Raw genomic sequence first — 17,720 nt, forward strand, 5'->3', positions numbered from 1 at the left:
TAAAATAAAGTAGGAAAGAGAAGTTATAACTATGGCAATAGCTCTAAGAAGCAGAGTTTGCCTTGTAAGGAGGCAACATTATCTTTAGGGAATAATGGCAGGGGCTCTGGGAAGGCTCCGCATTCCTAAAACCTTTCCCAGGGGCTGTAAGATGCCTTTAAGATAAGGCCTTTCATTGCACAAGTGGGATTCAGACTTGAAACCCAGATGCCCCAGGGAAGCCTAGACAGCTCCTTATAACCAGCAAATCCTGGTGGCTCCTGGGCTCTATGTTTATTTGTTTTTACTCTTACAAAAGAAATAAAATAAATGTATTCTCTGGTTCCCATAATACCAATGGATGACACAGTTTATTTTGCTTATTTATAAAAACTGCCTAATCCCTAACTGAAACTCACTGGATAACAGGCATTTAAAGTAACAATGTTCTCCCCTTCTTCAACAACCAAACAGCCCTACCACACTGTCTCACATCTAACTTCATTTTATAGAGGAAGATTGAGGTCCTGGGTCCTGGATGATGGCCAAAGGCTTCCCGACTTAGTGGAGTTAATTGCCAAAGGCCTTGTGCACAGGGAATCTGGCCTCTTTCTCCTCCAATCTATATACCCCAACCAGTGAGAGGTGTGTCCTGGGTATGTGTGTCTCCTCTAAAGACTCTATGTCCCTGGAGGAGTCGGTTCCAAAAAATAGCAGGTTCATTTGCATCTCATATAAGAGCTACATCCTCCAATTTGGCCTCTACCAGTGACAAACATATTATAGTTCCCTTCCCACTTACTTGTTTCTCAATGGACCCAAAACCCAGAGATGAAAGATGCAAGCTATTTACTGAGCCCAGTAAAGGAGATAGGAACCTTCCCAATGAGGATCATTTGATGATGGGTTGTTTCTTTGTGTCTAGGGAATGAAAGGCACCCAGGACTGTGAGAAATAGTTCAGATACAAAGGCTGGCAACCTGAAGAAAAATATTAACTTCACAATGAGTCAGCTCTTTCTCTTCCCCTTCACTTTGGCTTTCAAGGGAATCTGTATTTTCTGGGGTTATAAAATAAAAATTCAATAAAGGTAAGAAAACTGAAGCCCAGAAAGTTTAGGTGACTTTCCAAAGACCACAAACCACACCTGCAAATAGGACCCAAGGCCCTATGTCACAATCCAAGACCCTATTATTGGCATCTACTAATAAGGAAAAAGATAAAGGATATCAATGGCAGTTATTCTGTACCAGACACATTTCTGAGTGCTTTGATATACTAATTCATGAAACATTTTGTGTGACCACTGATATACCTGATTCTGTACAATGCGCTGCAAATACAGGCATGAACAATGGGCACAGCCCCTGTCCTTATAGCCTCATAGGGGTGACAGGCATAGCATAATTTACTTATTAGCAGATCATTATCTAATCACACTGTAATACATGGTCAAAGAAGCATAGACTATTCTGACCGAATATAAGGCTTGAGACTTGCAGGATAGGAGTAAATTAGGATGTGGGGAGAGCAAGGGAGGACATTCCAGGCAGATGTAACAACATGTGGGAAAAGCCCGCAGCTGAAAGAGGCATTTTCAAAAGCTTGGGTGGAGGATGGTGACAGGAGATAAAGAGAGAGAGGTGGAATGGAACAGAGGATGAAGGACCATGGAGGTCATAAAAAGAATTTGGCTCGTAAGGCAAGAGTAACTGAAATCCATTAAATCAGGGAAGTGGCATGATCAGATGTATATTTTGAAAAAAGAAATATGATTATAATTTAGTAGTGATAGGAAGAAAAATTTAAGTGCATGGCTAAATTTTAGGAGGTGTGAATCATAACAATTTTGGTTAAGATATTCATTAAAGTAGGCTGTATAAAGGTGGAGTAATGAGTCTGTTGTAATTCAATTCTTTTTGAATCAAATTCCATCAGTGGGGCATTGCAAAAGGAGTGTATTTCAGGACATTCTTGTAGTTTCACTTATACTTGTTGATGAGAGAAATTTAAAACTTCATATTTTGGAACTCCTGCTAATAATAATGACTTTGTAACCCATGAGTTAAATTGGCAAGCTTCCTTTAAGCCAGTGAAGTCCTTGTTATAAGAAATAACAATGAAACAACAGTGATATTTCTTTAGTGACCAGACTAAAACAAAAACCTCTTGTTACCTAAAAATTAGAATTTACAAGCCATTCCTTGAAACATTCCTGCATAGAATCACTGTAATCTGACACAGACCTTTCAAATCTCTACAAAGCATCACTTCTGCCCTAGCATTAAAAAAGTCTACTACTAGTAAGTCAGAGTGCATATACGAATTGCATTCAGAACAATATTAATGTAATATTCATACAAAGCAAAATTCTTCACAGACCAAAAAAGGAATTCCGACTCTGCAGAATGCCATTAAGTTTCAAGGCAATTAATGAGTTGCAAAAGCTCACTTGTAACAAATCATCTCCCTGAGGATTCACTAAAAGTCTCTCCAGAAAAGCAAGCTCTCATCCAACTACTTCTCCCTCCACATCCAGATGGTGAGAGTCACCCCTGGCCTGCACCACTGCTTTTCTGTTTCTTTCTCTCACTCCGGACAATGGCATCTGTTCCCAAGGGTTTGTGAGTCACACATAAACTAATGAGAGAGAGAGAGAGACAGAGAGAGAGAGAGAGAGAGAGAGAGAGAGAGAGAGAGAGAGAGAGATCTTTCTGTTTAGCTCTGACTTGCCTCTTTGGGTGCAGCAGTCCCCATCTGTTTTCAGCCCAATATACCCATGACTACACTGGCATGTGGGGAGAGGAGGTGAGCATCTCATCCAGCTATTAATGAAGCAGGCTGTGGAGGTGATTTTTAAAAAGTGGAATTTGCAGTAAAAAACCTGAATTTGAATCCCTGTCCTGCTGCTTACTAGTGGTGTAATCGATGTCAAATTCTTCACTTCTAGGAGCTTTATGTATATTCTATACTTGGACATGAAGAAATGACCAATCTCCAACGAGATTATACGCTTAAGATGTCTGGCACATACTAGCCCTTTAGAAATTTGTGACTTCTATCATGACCATAATTATCACTCAGTAGCTAGCCAGCTCCCCTATGTAAATACATATTCATACCCTGATTTAATATAGAGTTTATATGGCTGGGGAAGTGTGGGAAGTGGGAAGCTTTCTGGACTAGAACAGAAATGAGCTCTGGTTCCTTCTCCTGTCCTACTAGATATGTGCCTTAGGAATATTTAAATTGCTAAATCTCATATTTTTATTTGTAATATGGAAATAACAATATCTATTATGTAACTTTGAGGCTTAAGCAATATTATGTATGGCTATGTAAAGTATGAACCTAGACATTAGAAAGTCCCAATTTGAAGCAGTTGTTCAGGATGAAGAATACACATTTTCACAGAAATGATGTTGCAAATAGCCATTATGATTACAAGCTAGCCCACAGCAACATAGTCACCTGAAGCATAGCTCACATACCATGTATTCACAATGAAAAGAATATTCCAAAGCCACAGCAATGACTTCAATAAGAGTGGTTACTAAAATAAGGTAGAATAAAAAGCACTATACATTTGAATAACGAATCATGTTTTATTTCCAAAGGAAAGAAAATGTCATGAGAAGGGTCTGCAGAGTCCGATGAAGATGTGGAATATTTCATGTCAAATGGGAATTTTCAGATTGTAGAGATTGATGACTGGGTCCAGCTGACTTTTCCCAAATTAGTCTGGATCTTCTCTTTCTCTTTCTCAATGTTTCTGGCTCAAAATGGAACAGAGTGATGGTCAGACAGGTTTTCCTGAGGTAACAGGCAAGAATGAAAGAAAAACAGGAAAAAACAATAGGAAAGAAAATGGATGTTTATGTGAAGAAGTTACCTCGGAAGAATCCACAGAATTGTGATAACTGATAGATAATTTGTGAATAAAAGAAAAAAAGGGGGGGGGGTACTTATAATAGTTAACATTTATTGAGAGTTGACTATATGCTAGGGCCTGTTCTAAATATTTCACATGTATTAAAGTTATTTAATCTTTACACCTAGCCAAAGAGGTAGTCTGACTGTGGTCCTTATTTTGTAGATGAGGAAACCAAGACCCAGTTATAAATATGGGAAGTTGTAAAACCAGCATCTGAGCCTAGACAATCTGGGTCCAGAGTCCATGATCTCATGACAAGGCAAAGATATTGGTTCTGAGGTTATTTGTCCATGTAAAATCTTTGATATCAGAGATAGAAACAGGTACATATGCCTTCATGGAGCTGACAATTAGGCTGTCTTATTGAGCCAATAGGTGACCCTATGCATGGATGTAATTTGGCTGCCTAATAACACTAGATAAAGGCATGCCAGCTTTCCAAATAAGCAATCTTAGAGTCATTCCCAACTCTTCACTTCTTTTGTCCACTCTGTCCCCTGTCTTTCTGTTCCAAAATATGGTCATAGTGTCTGTTCAATCTACGGTCAACTACCTTCCTCCTCCTCACCACACTTCCTCCAGTCAGAACACCTTGTCATTTTCAAAGCTGCCACCATCAGTCTCATCTGTCCTCTGGACCTTACAACTCTGCTTTTTGTAGAAAAACTATAAATCACAAAGAAACTATGCCAGTTTGCTTAATGCACAAAGTATGAGTACAAAGATAACGATAATTTATTTTAAGGCCAACCATTGTCTTTTGTACTAACCAATATCCTGACACCTCATCTCCTTATAATTCCAAGGTGACTCTCCTTATTCCTAAAGTGCTGACCCTCTCAGAAGGGGCACTCTTTTATTATTTAAACTGATCTTGGGATCCAAAAAATCATTTTATTTGGGGAGTACAGAGGTTGGCATTTCTCAGTTAAAACCTTTCCTAAATATTTATCTAATCGGAGAGAGGTGGTAAAATAAGCATTGGTTTTGGAGCCAGATGTACTTAGACTCAAATGTCTGCTCTTCTACTTCCTAGCAGTGTGAGTTCAGACAAAGCCAACCTCTCCATAAAGTAGGAGCTAACACCGGAGCTTGTACTGCTAGCGTTGAGAGTTGAAGGAAATGAGGGTTAACACTGTGGTTATATGTAATGTCCTCCTTTTGTGTCAATAGTCTTCTAGTGGTTATAAACATGACGCTTGGTCTGTAAATTTTTAAATTACAGAACTCAAGTCAAGTATACTGAGAAAAGGAAATGCTGGTCATTCTGTTCTGCTTAAATGTTCTCAATCGATGCCTTGGGTTATTAGCACTATATATCACATGAATTTATTCAACAAACATTTATCAAGTATCTACTATGTGCCAGGATCTAGTCAGGACACTGGGATGCAGTAGCCAACAAGATCCATAAATATCTACTAGAACCACACTGCATCTCAGATTATATGACTTTATTGGAATGAGTTCATTTTTATTTAATTTATTTACATAGTTGCCAGAACTTCTATTTTCTTTAAACATAAAAGCCAATTTGGCAAACATTCAATAATCATACTGCAGAAATATGACTGACGATCCTCAGGATCCACAAATAGCTCAAAATCGACAATCCTATCTTCTCCTGATATCAGAGAATATGTGCCTGTTTCGATGCGAGGTGATTTTACTGTATTTAGTTTTATTCCTTAGAAACTCCATGAAGCAGAAAATGTATAGGTGGACAACTGGAAATTTGGACAGGTTAGTTTGGAAAGAAAGACACAAAACCACTAAACCAGACCTCTCTAGCTGCTTGCACATTGTTGGTTTGTAGATTCTAGAATGGTGCACTTCAGGGAGCAGGAGTATTGGTTACAGTGTTTGAACACGCAGTTTTATGTTCACAATGAGTGGCTTCAAGTCTCTTAATGGCAGAATAAAACTTCAAAACACGGAAAAGGGGAGATGCTGATTCTTCCAACTATAACCTTTAAATGCTTTCAATTAATGCCTCGGCTCCCTGCAGGTGGGACTCTGCAGAAGAAACAATGAGTGTGCAGTTAGTAATCACTCCACTCTACTGCCCTGCACTCCTGGCAGCTCTACGCAGTCAAAGGCATGCCCCTGCTGGGATTCAGACTCAATGATCATGCTGCTCACTTGCAGGAAAAAGCAGAGACCTGCATGCAAAAATAGTACCTTATAGAACAACCCTCCTCGTTCCCTTGCTGACCTTCAGGCCTAACGTTGTTGCTAAGCTTTTATGAAATAGTAGTGACCCAGTGCATGGATTCTTGCACATTGAAAGAAAATTAATTAGAATGTGGCACGCGGAGCGGGATTGGGCAAAAGGGACCAGACACGCCCTGGAGCCAACCTCCCACAACCCCTCCCTGGTGTCTGTGGAGTGAGCTGGGTCCCTCTGGCAGGTGGGGTCCCTCGGCCTGGCCTGTGGGGATCAGGCAGAAACCGGCTCTCCGACATCCCCCGAGGGGTCCTGGAGTGTGAGAGGGCACACTGGGACAGGATGTGGAACACAAATGCAAGTGTGCAGTAAACCAGATTTGGGGCTGACAGTGCCCCACCAACAACATAACCCACAGCCAAAAGTGGAATCACGCACCCCGTGAGGAATCGGGCTTCTTCCTCTCTGGTTTTGGGGTGCATCACCTGAGAATTGTAGCCAAGTCACTGCAGCTAGGCAGCTCCTGCATTGAACGTCTGCTCCCTGGTGGTCAGTGTGCATTACAGTGACTGGTTGGACAGTGGGAGGGACACTTAGCATATTAGCCTTTTATATAGATAGATTGCCTTTCTAAAATGACTCTACTGAGAGCCACTGTCCATGACAGGGGGAGGTGACTGGGGCAACAGTAGATTGATTATCAAAGAGAAGCTGGGCATTGAAGATTATCAGAAGCTAAACTGTGGCCGGTTTCTTAAACAGGATAAAGCTTGGAAATACATTAGATTGGGGCATGCCAAATACATCTGCCCAGCAAATAAACTCAAGCTAGAAACTGATAATTAGGGTGAAATCCCACGAGAAAGACAGTGTACTCTTCTATCACCCTGTTACAATGTAGAAGTTTGAAGATGCCGGAAATTCTCTATATCTCATGGTGTACCCAGGGGCTGTCATAAAATCCATAGTCCAGAGAGAGCATGATTCGTGATGAGAACTATCTACATAGTGGGAGCTCAGTACCTGAACTGTATTCAAAATGGAACTAGGGCACAAACTGAGGGAGCTGATGAAACGGTTTACCCCTTACTATGAACTAATATTTATGAACTTATCTGTTAGGCATTATTCCATGTAAGGCATGGAATTTACTCATTTCATGCTCACTGCGATCCTATGTGGTAGTCCGCCCACTAGTCCCCTTATGTTACAAATATGAAAGTGAGACACAGAGAAGTTGAGGAACATGCCCCAAATAGCCCAGCCCGTAAGCAGAGAAGCTGGGGTTTAAAGCCAGGCAGGCTGATTCCAAAGCAGGGCCAGACTAAGATGCTGTTGTTGTGAGCTCTGTGAGGGTCACCTGTGCAGGGAAGGCTGGTCCATCCATGCTGCTGAGATACTGTCCTCCTTCTATCAGCAGACAGAGGAAGGTCATTGCCATGCTGCCTGCTTTCAAGGTAGGCGGATGCAGGGAAGGATGCACTAAACATTAATCAAGAGACTGATGCTTCAGTCCCAGTGTAGTCACTCGCTGGCTACGTGTCACCGGGTACATCACTCTATCTGACAACTGTAAAAACAATAAGGGCAATAGTACCTGGTCTGCTGACTTCAGAGAGCTGTCGCGAGGGCCAAATGAAGCCACGGTGGAAAGGGCTTTGAACACTATCACACAAAAATGCAAACACAAGGAATATTTGGTTTCTTTCTTAACAGGGGCTCTGTGAGGTAGCTGCCCAGGGAAGGGTCCTGGAAAGGCCCTGGAGAGGGAGGCAGGGGTGGGGGAGCTTGGTGCTGCCCTATGGCTTACCTCCTGTCATCAGTATTAGCCTTTATTTAGATGTGGGTACTGACTAGAGCTGGCTGACAACTCTGGGAGAAGACCTAAGAAAGTTCTGCCATTGGGAGACTATGCCAACCTCCCTTACCCACAGATCCCTTCATCTGTCTGTCTGGGGCCTTCAGACCAGGCCCTGTAGCTTCAGCTCCAGCTCAGACTTGGGACCAACCTAATAACGTTCATCAGAGAGCTCTAGGGAGCCCTTCTGCCTGACTCGATGACACAGCAAACTGCCAGCTGCTCTACTGCTCTGACCTCAGGTCTTCCTTGCAGTAGGTCAGAGTTGCAGAGAGCAGCAACTATGGGCTTTAGAAACCCATGAATGTAAATTGTAATACCACATCTGCCACTGGGTCTGTTTTAAATACACAGTGCCAACTTTCTGAAGCTCCATTTTCTCTTTATCGCCATGCAGAGATAACTAGTTTCTGCAGATCAGATTAGTTTGGGGGATTCACAGGGTTTCTCTGAAGGATGAGTGAAAGTCATCCAGGAGGAAAGGAGAGAAGAGAATTTTTGAAAGAAGATACACATGTAATGATAGCCCATAGACACCAATTATCATGTAGTGAAGGCCAGGGGGTGGGGCTGGGTGGAGGAGGGTAATGGGGGGTGAGGGACATCTGTGATAGTGTCAACAATAAAAACATAAGGAAAGAAGTGCTTTGTAAGCAAAGGAAGCAGAGAGGAGTCCACATGGTGTGCTGAATGAGCAAAGACACACAAAAGAATCAAATGTAAAATGTGCTTCAGTGTCATGATCTACTAGGAGAATTCAAATGAATTTTAGGTTCTCCTTGGTGTTTTTTTTTATAATATTTTTTAATTATTTCAGAAAGGAAGGGATAGGCAAAGAGAGAGATAGGAACATCAATGATGAGAGAGAATCATTGATCAGCTGCCTCCTGCACGCTCCCTACTAGGGATCGAGCCCACAACCCAGGCATATGCTCTGACTGGGAATTAAACTGTGACCTCCTCCTAGTCCATAGGTTGATGCTCAACCACTGAGCCACACCAGTGGGGCTTCTTGGTTTGTTGTTTTTTAAAAAAATATATTTTATTGATTTTTTACAGAGAGGAAGGGAGAGGGATAGAGAGTTAGAAACATTGATGAGAGAGAAACATCGATCAGCTGCCTCCTGCACACCCCTACTGGGGATGTACCCACAACCAAGGTACATGCCCTTGAGTCTGCAGGCTGACGCTCTATCCACTGAGCCAAACCAGTTAGGGCCGGGGCTTCTTGGTTTTATTAGAACTATCTTCATTACCCAAGACTTACTCTCCTATGACTGGAAGGTAGTGATACTTCAACAGAGATTAAGGGATACCTACCATGTTAAGCCAAATGTTGCCTGTGTGTCCCTGTAAGTTCTTCACTGCTTTAGAAACAAGCACTGGTAGAAAAGCTTAGGAATCATGGGCCAATTGTTTGACTTCAACCCGAGCATTTAAAAATCAAGTAAAATGTACTATACATTTTAAGGAGAAACAAGTGCCCTGACTCTATTAGCAGCCAAGGAACAGGGATTCACTAAGAGCTTCCTGCCCAGTTTGTCAGCCTCCAAACCACCCAACCACTGGAGGGCTGGAGGACTCTCCAATGAGCACGTGCAGCTGGTAGGAAATGAGCTGAAGTCACAGCACCATGCCATTATCTGCAGGTGCACCGAGAGCAGCAATTAAGCCAATGAGACAGGGTTTTGAGAAGGGAGGAAGGGTTTTGAGAAACAATTTCATTGTGAAACCAAGCTCCACGACATCTGATTGCTGAACCCAGAAGGAGAGGGTCCTTGATATGAACAAGTAAGCTTGACTGCTTTTCCACAGGGCATCATCATATCCCAGCTATACATATGGACTTATTTTTAGAGGCAGGTTTCAGCAAACGTCTATAAAAACCAGGAACAAAGCATCTCAAATTTACAAATTTCGAACAGAAAGCATCTGATTTAGCCTGGATGAATACAACTTTCCAATCCCCTAAGCAATTTGTTTCATGTGGAGATTGTCTCATGAATAAAAAATGTTCTGGAAACTATGGCTTTATTGCACCTCAGATATTTAACGAGACCTCAGACACAGGCTAGGTGCAACGTGCTTTTATTTTCTACTTTGGCTACAAAATCAAGGACTCAAAAAAAGTGCTGGGAGATAGGAAACGGCAAGCTGAGGAGTTGGAGAGAGCTCCCTTGTGGGATTGAGCATCTATATTCATTTTGGTCTTGACTTGAGTGTTAATGTTATTCTTGGTCTCAGTCTGGGTGTTCATCCACACCAGTTTCCTCCCCTAACACAGCTGTCTCTGGCTTCCTTTACACTATTTTGTGTTGTTGTTGTTGTTGATTTTATTCACTGGCCAAAAAAATCTAGTGTTTTGCGGTTTTTTTTATTAAAAAAATTTTATTTGTTTTTAGAAAGGAGAGAGAGAGAAATATTGCTATGAGACACATTGATTAGCTGCCTCTTACACAATCCCTACTGGGGATCCAGCCCAAAACTCAGGCATGTGCCCTGACCAAGAATCAAACCAGCAACCTTTGGTGCATGGGATAATGTCCAACCCACTGAGTAACAGTGGCCAGGGCCAAAAATGTAGTTCTTAAGCTTCTCCACCCCACTCACCAATACATGGGGTGTCTAGGGCTTCACACAGTATATCTGAGAACATAATGATTTCACAGCTGCCCACCTCACAACCATGGCAGCACCAGCTATTCACAGACCCTTCTCTAGGGCTTGGTTTGTGTGAGGTATCAAGAAGGAAATCTGAACATGTGAGTCAGAGCTGGTTTCAAATCCCAACTCAGCCATTTTCAAGTCATGCGACCTTTGACAAGCTCCATACTCTCTCTGAGACTATTTTGTCTTCTGTTGAATGGAGACAATAATTCCCACTTTACAGGGTTGTTGTAAGACTTCTATAATACCACACAAATAAATCATGTATAAGGCCTGGCATACAATCGTTTTTGTTAAATATGAGTTATTACTGCAGCCTAATTTGTCCTATTTCCTTTTCTTCCAATCCACTCAAAAAAGGGTTTGACCTTGAGAACTGCAGAGGATTATATTTCTGAAGACTGTTAAGATTTAAAAAGAAATCTAAAATATTTTATGTTGTTAAAGTGGTTATGACTGCTTACATTGCTTTAGTATTTTATTTTTTTACTATTCTGACCGAGACATTATTTCTTGCTTCTTCTACAATCCTTTCAGGGAATTACAAGCATCTACAGTCATCCCATTTGAGAGATCTGGAAACTGTGGCCTAGCAAAGGGTCGGGGTGACTTGTTCAAGGTCACACAGCTGATTGGTGTGAGAGCCAGAGCTGGATCTCCAGGCTTCTGAATCATTATCCACCAAACTATCCTACCTCAGATTTGGGAACTCAAATATCCCATTCCTAGAAAGCAGGCCTTGGCCTTTTCATGTTTGTGTCCTCATTGTCTAGCCAAGTTCCTGGAACATAGGAGGTGCTCAACCAATCTTTAATGAGTGAAAACCTATCCTTCCTGAATGCAATAGCAATGAACTGTGGTGAACCCTATATGTAAGACCTAGGGATGATTCCTGGATTGTTAAGGCGAAAAGATCCATTGCCACCCAAGTAGCTTTGCAGAAAGAGGGCAAGCTGAACCAAACACAGGCCCTCTCCCCCATGCAACCAGTAATCCATTGGCTCTGTTCTTCCTATACATCGATTACCCTTTCTTTCCTAAAGCTCTCTCCTACTATTGGTGAGCTATCGTTTTTAATAGCCCTGCCAGAGGCATTAAAATATTCCAAATCTATGAATGGTACATTGAATGAGAACATCCGAAACATGGCATGATTTCTGAAAGGGAAAACACATTTCAAAGCCCATCTTTCATTTTATATTTTCTGTATTCTTTGGGCCAGCAGCAATTCCAATGCCTCGGGGAGCCTTTTTCCTCATTTACAAGGCGAGAAGCACTGAACAGAGCTCTTCCTTTAAGAGCAGTGCCTAGTGGGTCTGTCAGTCATTTCTGTGAACAGGAAATTTGGCTCGAACTAGGAGCATATGGGCAGGCACTCAGTCAGCCTGCCTCCAGCTCTGCCTGCTTGCCTGCAGTCAGACACCAAATGCTGCCTGCCAGTGCATTTCTCCAGAAGAGGCTGTCAAGTCCACGTCTCCTGGGGTAAAGGTCTGCATCCAAAACACAGCATGATTCTTTTTGAATCATTGTTGAATACCTGGTTCCCTTGTTAACATCACTTTGTGGCGTGCGGTAAGCACACTTTCTACCATGCTCTGTGCCTGCAGATTTCAACTAATTTAGACCCAGAGTCTAAGTACCGGGCGTTGTTTCTGTTTCCCATATCCTAGGACTTTCTAATGTAGTCTAGTCTTATGTAAAACACTGCTCAACTTAGTGACATCTCGTGGCCCTTTCCAATCCATTAAATTACATGGTATTAAACCACTAGAGAATTCAGTTATTATGAAATTGAACTATATTTTATCTCACCTCATACCCAAATTCTGAATCTAATAAAAATCTGGACCTGAGGTTTTATCCTATGCTCGATCATCTGAAATATAAGAAATAGAATAACTCTAATGCATCACAATTCTAGGAGTTGAGAGTGAATCCCTGCCACCTGTGATCCAAACCACATGCCTTTCTTGTTTGCATCCAAGGAAGGGAACAGGGGGGCAGGAGGAAGAAGCAAAGCCAGGCCTTTGTCCCTGAGTCTTTGCCTCCTTTGAGACCTCCGGCAGCAGTGACATCTCATTGGCTCCAGCTCTGCTGAACACGCGTGAAGGGGTTCCAGATTCCCAGGACTGATCCTAGCTAGCCCCTGGGCCCCTCCCTCGAAGCCCCCAGGTTAGTGTCTTCCTGCTGGTTAATCTCTAGCTTGTCATGCTATCACCTGCTTGTTTCTTAGCTTTTCCATTCATTTAAAGATATTCCTTCTATTTCAAATACTTAGAATGGGTTTCTATTTTGCTTGTTGGACCTTGATGCACACCCAACTTCATTTTTCTTTGCTCCTTCTACAAAACACTGCATAAAAATGGCAGTGAGAACCAGACATACCCGTTTCAAATTCTAACTGCTTCTGCAGGAATAAGTAACCTCGCCTGAGACAGGCTTCGGTTTCCTTGTCAGTTAACTAGAATGATATACCTCATCTTACAGGATTGTTGTGGGGGTTAAAGGAGAATATGAATGATTATAATTCCCTCATGCACAGTGTCCAATAAATGCTAGCTATTATTTCTTCAAACTCAGGTCTTTTCACCAGGGATAGAATACTTAAACTTTAGTCACTCAACTTTCAATACATTTTCCTATGTAAAATTTTCTAATTCCTACATGAGTACATGAACTGGTATCACTGACTGTTCTAAAATCCCTCCTCTCTTTTCTCCAACTTATGCTATGGGCTTCTTCAAACCTCCTTGCCTACTTAAATGATCTCTATTTCATTCTCATGATTCATTCACACTATAGCCTCCAGGTATTGAGAATGTACCAGGTCACTCTGCCCTCCTCATTTTTTAATGACTCATCTCACCTTGTTTTCTACCTACCGGGTGTCATTTGGCGTATATCTCTCGAGGTTCAGAACTGTAGTTACTATTAATTTTCTCTAATTCACCCATATACACATTAGATGCAGAAATAAGAAAAAAAGTTCCAAGAAAGAAAGGAAAACATGATGCCAGTTATTCAGGGAGATAAATATATAATCAGGGGAATGGTGTTTGCTATAGTTTTGCTCCGTGAACTGAAAACTGAGGATGGAAGGACTTCAGGTGCTAACAAGTACTACACCAGGTGGATGGCACCTAAGTGCTGCTCCCCTCAGAGGTGGTAATTGTCTACCGGCAAGCACAATTCACTGCTATGCTCAAGGATGTATCAGGTGTGTGTGTGAGAGCAAAGTGGTAACAGAGAAGGCTAAATCATGGTCCCCAGGCCTCGGATGACGTTACTAGATAGAGACATCCATTAGACATCTCCTGTCTCTTTACCTTGTCTAATAGAGCAATAGCAAAACAACCTGAGAACAAGAACTATTATGAAGGATAAAGGTAATTTCTGTTGGGTAATCTCCTATAAGCATCATAAGTAAGAGAAAATTCTGACATAAAGACCTCTTGACATATTAGGAAATAGCTGTCAAAAGTTCCCTGACCTTCAAGATATAGAAAGGTTGTCTCACTATTGCCCACAAGTTTTACAGCCAAAATATATCAGAACAAATCACAATTATTAAAATTAAGGTTAAAAAAAGGCATATCTTATGAAAGACATTTTTCTGTTGTTTTTTTTTTTAATAACTCTTTAAAGGCTTGGCATCAAAGGCACATGATTCAGTTATGAGAAAGATATGCTTTCATGGAAAAATTTCATTCTTCTTATTCATTTATTTACATAGGCATTGAGTCCTAGTTGCATTCAAGTATTTTTCTAGGTACTGGTCAAAATGAATAAAAAAACACAGTTCTTTCCCAAAAGGAGAGAAGCACTCCACTAAAAATAGCAAATGCTAAAAAAAACTGTGAAGAAGTGTCAAAATATATAATATACACTTAGAATTAACACAGAATAAAAAAACAAGTGCTCTTTGTTAATTTGAATGTTTAATAGTGTCTTAGGTTTCAAGGATTGCCATAACAAAATGTTGCAGACTGTGTGGATTAAACTATAGAAATTTACACTCTCCTAATTCTGGAGACTTAACATCCAAGATCAAGGTGCCAGTAGGGCTTGTTTCTCCTGAGGCCTCTCTTAGGTTTGCAGATGGCTGCACTCTCACTGCCTCTTCACATGTTCACCTCTTTGTATGAGTGCATCTCTGTTATCTCTTCCTCTTTTTATAAGGACACTAGTCATATTGAATTAGGGACCCCACCCTTAGGACCTCATTTAACCTTAATTAACGCTTAAAGGCCCTATCTCCAAATATAATCATAGTCTAAGGCCGTGGTCGGCACACTGGGGCTCGAAAGCCACATGCGGCTCTTTGGCCGCTTGAGTGAGGCTCTTCCTAAGCCTTAGGAGTACCCTAATTAAGGTAATAACAATGTATCTACCTATATAGTTTAATTTAAAAAAATTGGCTCTCAAAAGAAATTTCAATCGTTGTACTGTTGATATTTGGTTCTGTTGACTAATGAGTTTGCCGACCACTGGTAAGGTACTAGGGGCAAGAGCTTCAATATATGAAATTATTGGGGGCGGGGGCACAATTCAGTCCATGACATCATTTGAAATAATTCCATTAAATATTCATTTTCTTAAAGTGCAGATAGAATGCTAGAAAGGAAAAAGCACAGGGAGTAAAACCCCTGGTTCCTCCTAGGCCTGTAGCATGACACTGCTTCCTCTGAATGAGTGCCTCCACATGAGTTTTTCTCAGGAGTATGAGGTGTCATGAGTATCTCTATGGTTATGTCTGTTTCTAATAGCCTGGATTTTTAAACAACTCAATTGCAACATACACAAACTATGAGGTAGAAACTCAACTTTCCATTTGTATAATCATTATATTCTTTCTAATCCTACAACTAAATTCTTAAAAAGAATTAATCTAGAGAATTCTACAACTAAATTCTACAACCAAATTCTTAAAAAGAATTAATTTAGAGATTCATAAATAAAATTTTCCTGTATATACAAGGTGCTAATCCAATGGTCCTAAATCTTCAAGACTGCTCAACGAAGTATCCTGCCCTTACTACTCACATTCCAAAAGGTTGAGCAGAAACATTTCCCATAGTTGTTTTACAACTAGCCAGGCCTCCACATAATAATCAATATTAATAGCATCATATTATATATTATCTCTCAAAGGTGCCAGAGCCAGGCTCTGTGGATGTGCAGCTATATATAATTCAGTGAACAAAAATAATGCAAACGTAAGTCCTTATTTGTGGTAGGTTTTCCTTCATTTAATAATCAGAAGCCCTATCCCTTCTGCTTGGAATGTACATTCTATTCCATTGCCCCGGAGAAAAGTCCTTCACACAAGATCAGCCTAGATGTGACCCTGACCACCTATTCTGTGCCCTCACATCCCTACCACAGTGTACTCATTGTCCATTTTTAGCAGCTACTCTGACCCCCATCCTCTCCTTCATGGACTATGAGATCCTCAAATGCAAATGTGACAGTATTTTTGCATGTACTCAGATAGCTACATAGAAAACAAATGAGCCTGGACTTGAATTTCTTACTTTGTAGAATGTCAAATAAAACCTTCCTCACTATGCTGTTAAGTAGATTATAGATTAGGTATGTAAAATGATAGTGCAGTGGTTGGCATGTAGCAGTTACTAAAGAAATGGTAGTATTTTCAGCTAAATTTTTCAACTTTCAGAACTTTTTACAATGACTTGTGTATAGATATATAGAAATGAAATGAGAAAGTGCTTACAAGGCTTCATTTTAATAAAAGATGCATATAAATTCCAGTAAATATAAAATTATCATTTAATGACTTTTACTAGTACTTCTAGAGATAGAATGTCTGAGATCTTGTTTTATTTTCCATCCTCCTGAAGTAAGACCAATATCCAGAATGGGAGATAATAAAGTGAGACTCTATTTCAGATTCTTTGATTTCATTAATGAGTGTGTCCATTGAGAAGCAATGTTTCATAATACAGTATAAGAAATATACTGTAGAATCACCACCCCCTCCCTAATAGAATATTTAGCTTTAGCAGCTACTTAGTCAAGGATAATGAGGACATGATTCACTGTACTGGTGTTAAATATAAGCCTAAGAATGAAAAGGTCCCTAGGTAATTGTTGTGCATTTATATAGTTAAGCACTTAAATATGAGCACCAGTGACATCACCTTTCTTGTAACTAATTCTATTTTCCCATCTTCCATACTTATACTACAGAAGTTGAAAAGAGGTTTGACAACTCTCTTAGTATGATTGGTCATACATCAGTTGTCTCATCTTTATACCATAAGAGCAAAATTTTGGTACTAACATGATTATACCTGGTTCAATAGAGGGTAGCAGAAATGAATAGCTAATGTGTGTGGTCACTCCCATCCCTACATAATTAAGTTAGGAGGATAAGAAGAAATAGATAATTCCAAACTATGAATAGAAACATGTAAATAACACTTAGAAATCATAGTGCATGGATTAGGAGTATGTTAAAAGGTAAGTGTATTAAACAAAATGAGAAGAAAACAAAGAGGGGGGCTTGGAAGTGCTTCTATTCATTTTTCCACTTTCCCCTTACATCGATTATCAAGAAAACTCATCATCACTACCTTCCCATCCCTTTGCTCACTGAAAACAAGGTAGAGTATGGGACCTATATACCATTTCAAGATAGCTGCTTATTGAATAACTAGAGGCCTAGTGCACGGATTCATGCACCTGTGGGGTCCCTTGGCCTGGCCTGTGCCCTCTCGCAATCTAGGACCCCCCTGGGGAATGTCAGACTGCCAATTTTGGCCCAATCCCTGCAGGCCAGGCCGAGGGACCCTACCGGTGCACAAATCCGTGCACGGGGCCTCTAGCATGCATATAAAATCTTTGGTTAATCTCCCCCTGCCCTCCCCCTCTCCCTCCTTCCCTCTGAGATTCATTAGTCTGTTCCATGTTTCTATGCCTGTGCATTGAGCATCTGGCCCCTGGGGATCAGTTCATGTCATAGCTACTGGTTGAACGGTCACTTAGGCTTACAGTCAGATGGTCACTTAGGCATATTAGAATAAGGCGGGGTAAAATTAAAATGTCTTTAAAAGAGATATATTGATCTTTTCCACCATTCTATCCACAGAAAT

The 17,720-nt window shown here is 40.8% G+C and overlaps 1 protein-coding gene across 1 annotated transcript in view; it reads right to left on the reverse strand.

Annotated features, from left to right (window-relative positions):
• Positions 1-17,720, reverse strand: part of DLG2 (discs large homolog 2) — a 1,585,094-nt gene that overhangs the window by 1,122,162 nt on the left and 445,212 nt on the right. The gene's annotated exons all lie outside the window — the stretch shown is intronic.

The sequence above is a fragment of the Myotis davidii genome, unplaced genomic scaffold (assembly GCF_000327345.1).
Source record: "Myotis davidii unplaced genomic scaffold, ASM32734v1 scaffold499, whole genome shotgun sequence".
In the NCBI taxonomy this organism is placed as follows: Eukaryota; Metazoa; Chordata; class Mammalia; order Chiroptera; family Vespertilionidae; genus Myotis; species Myotis davidii.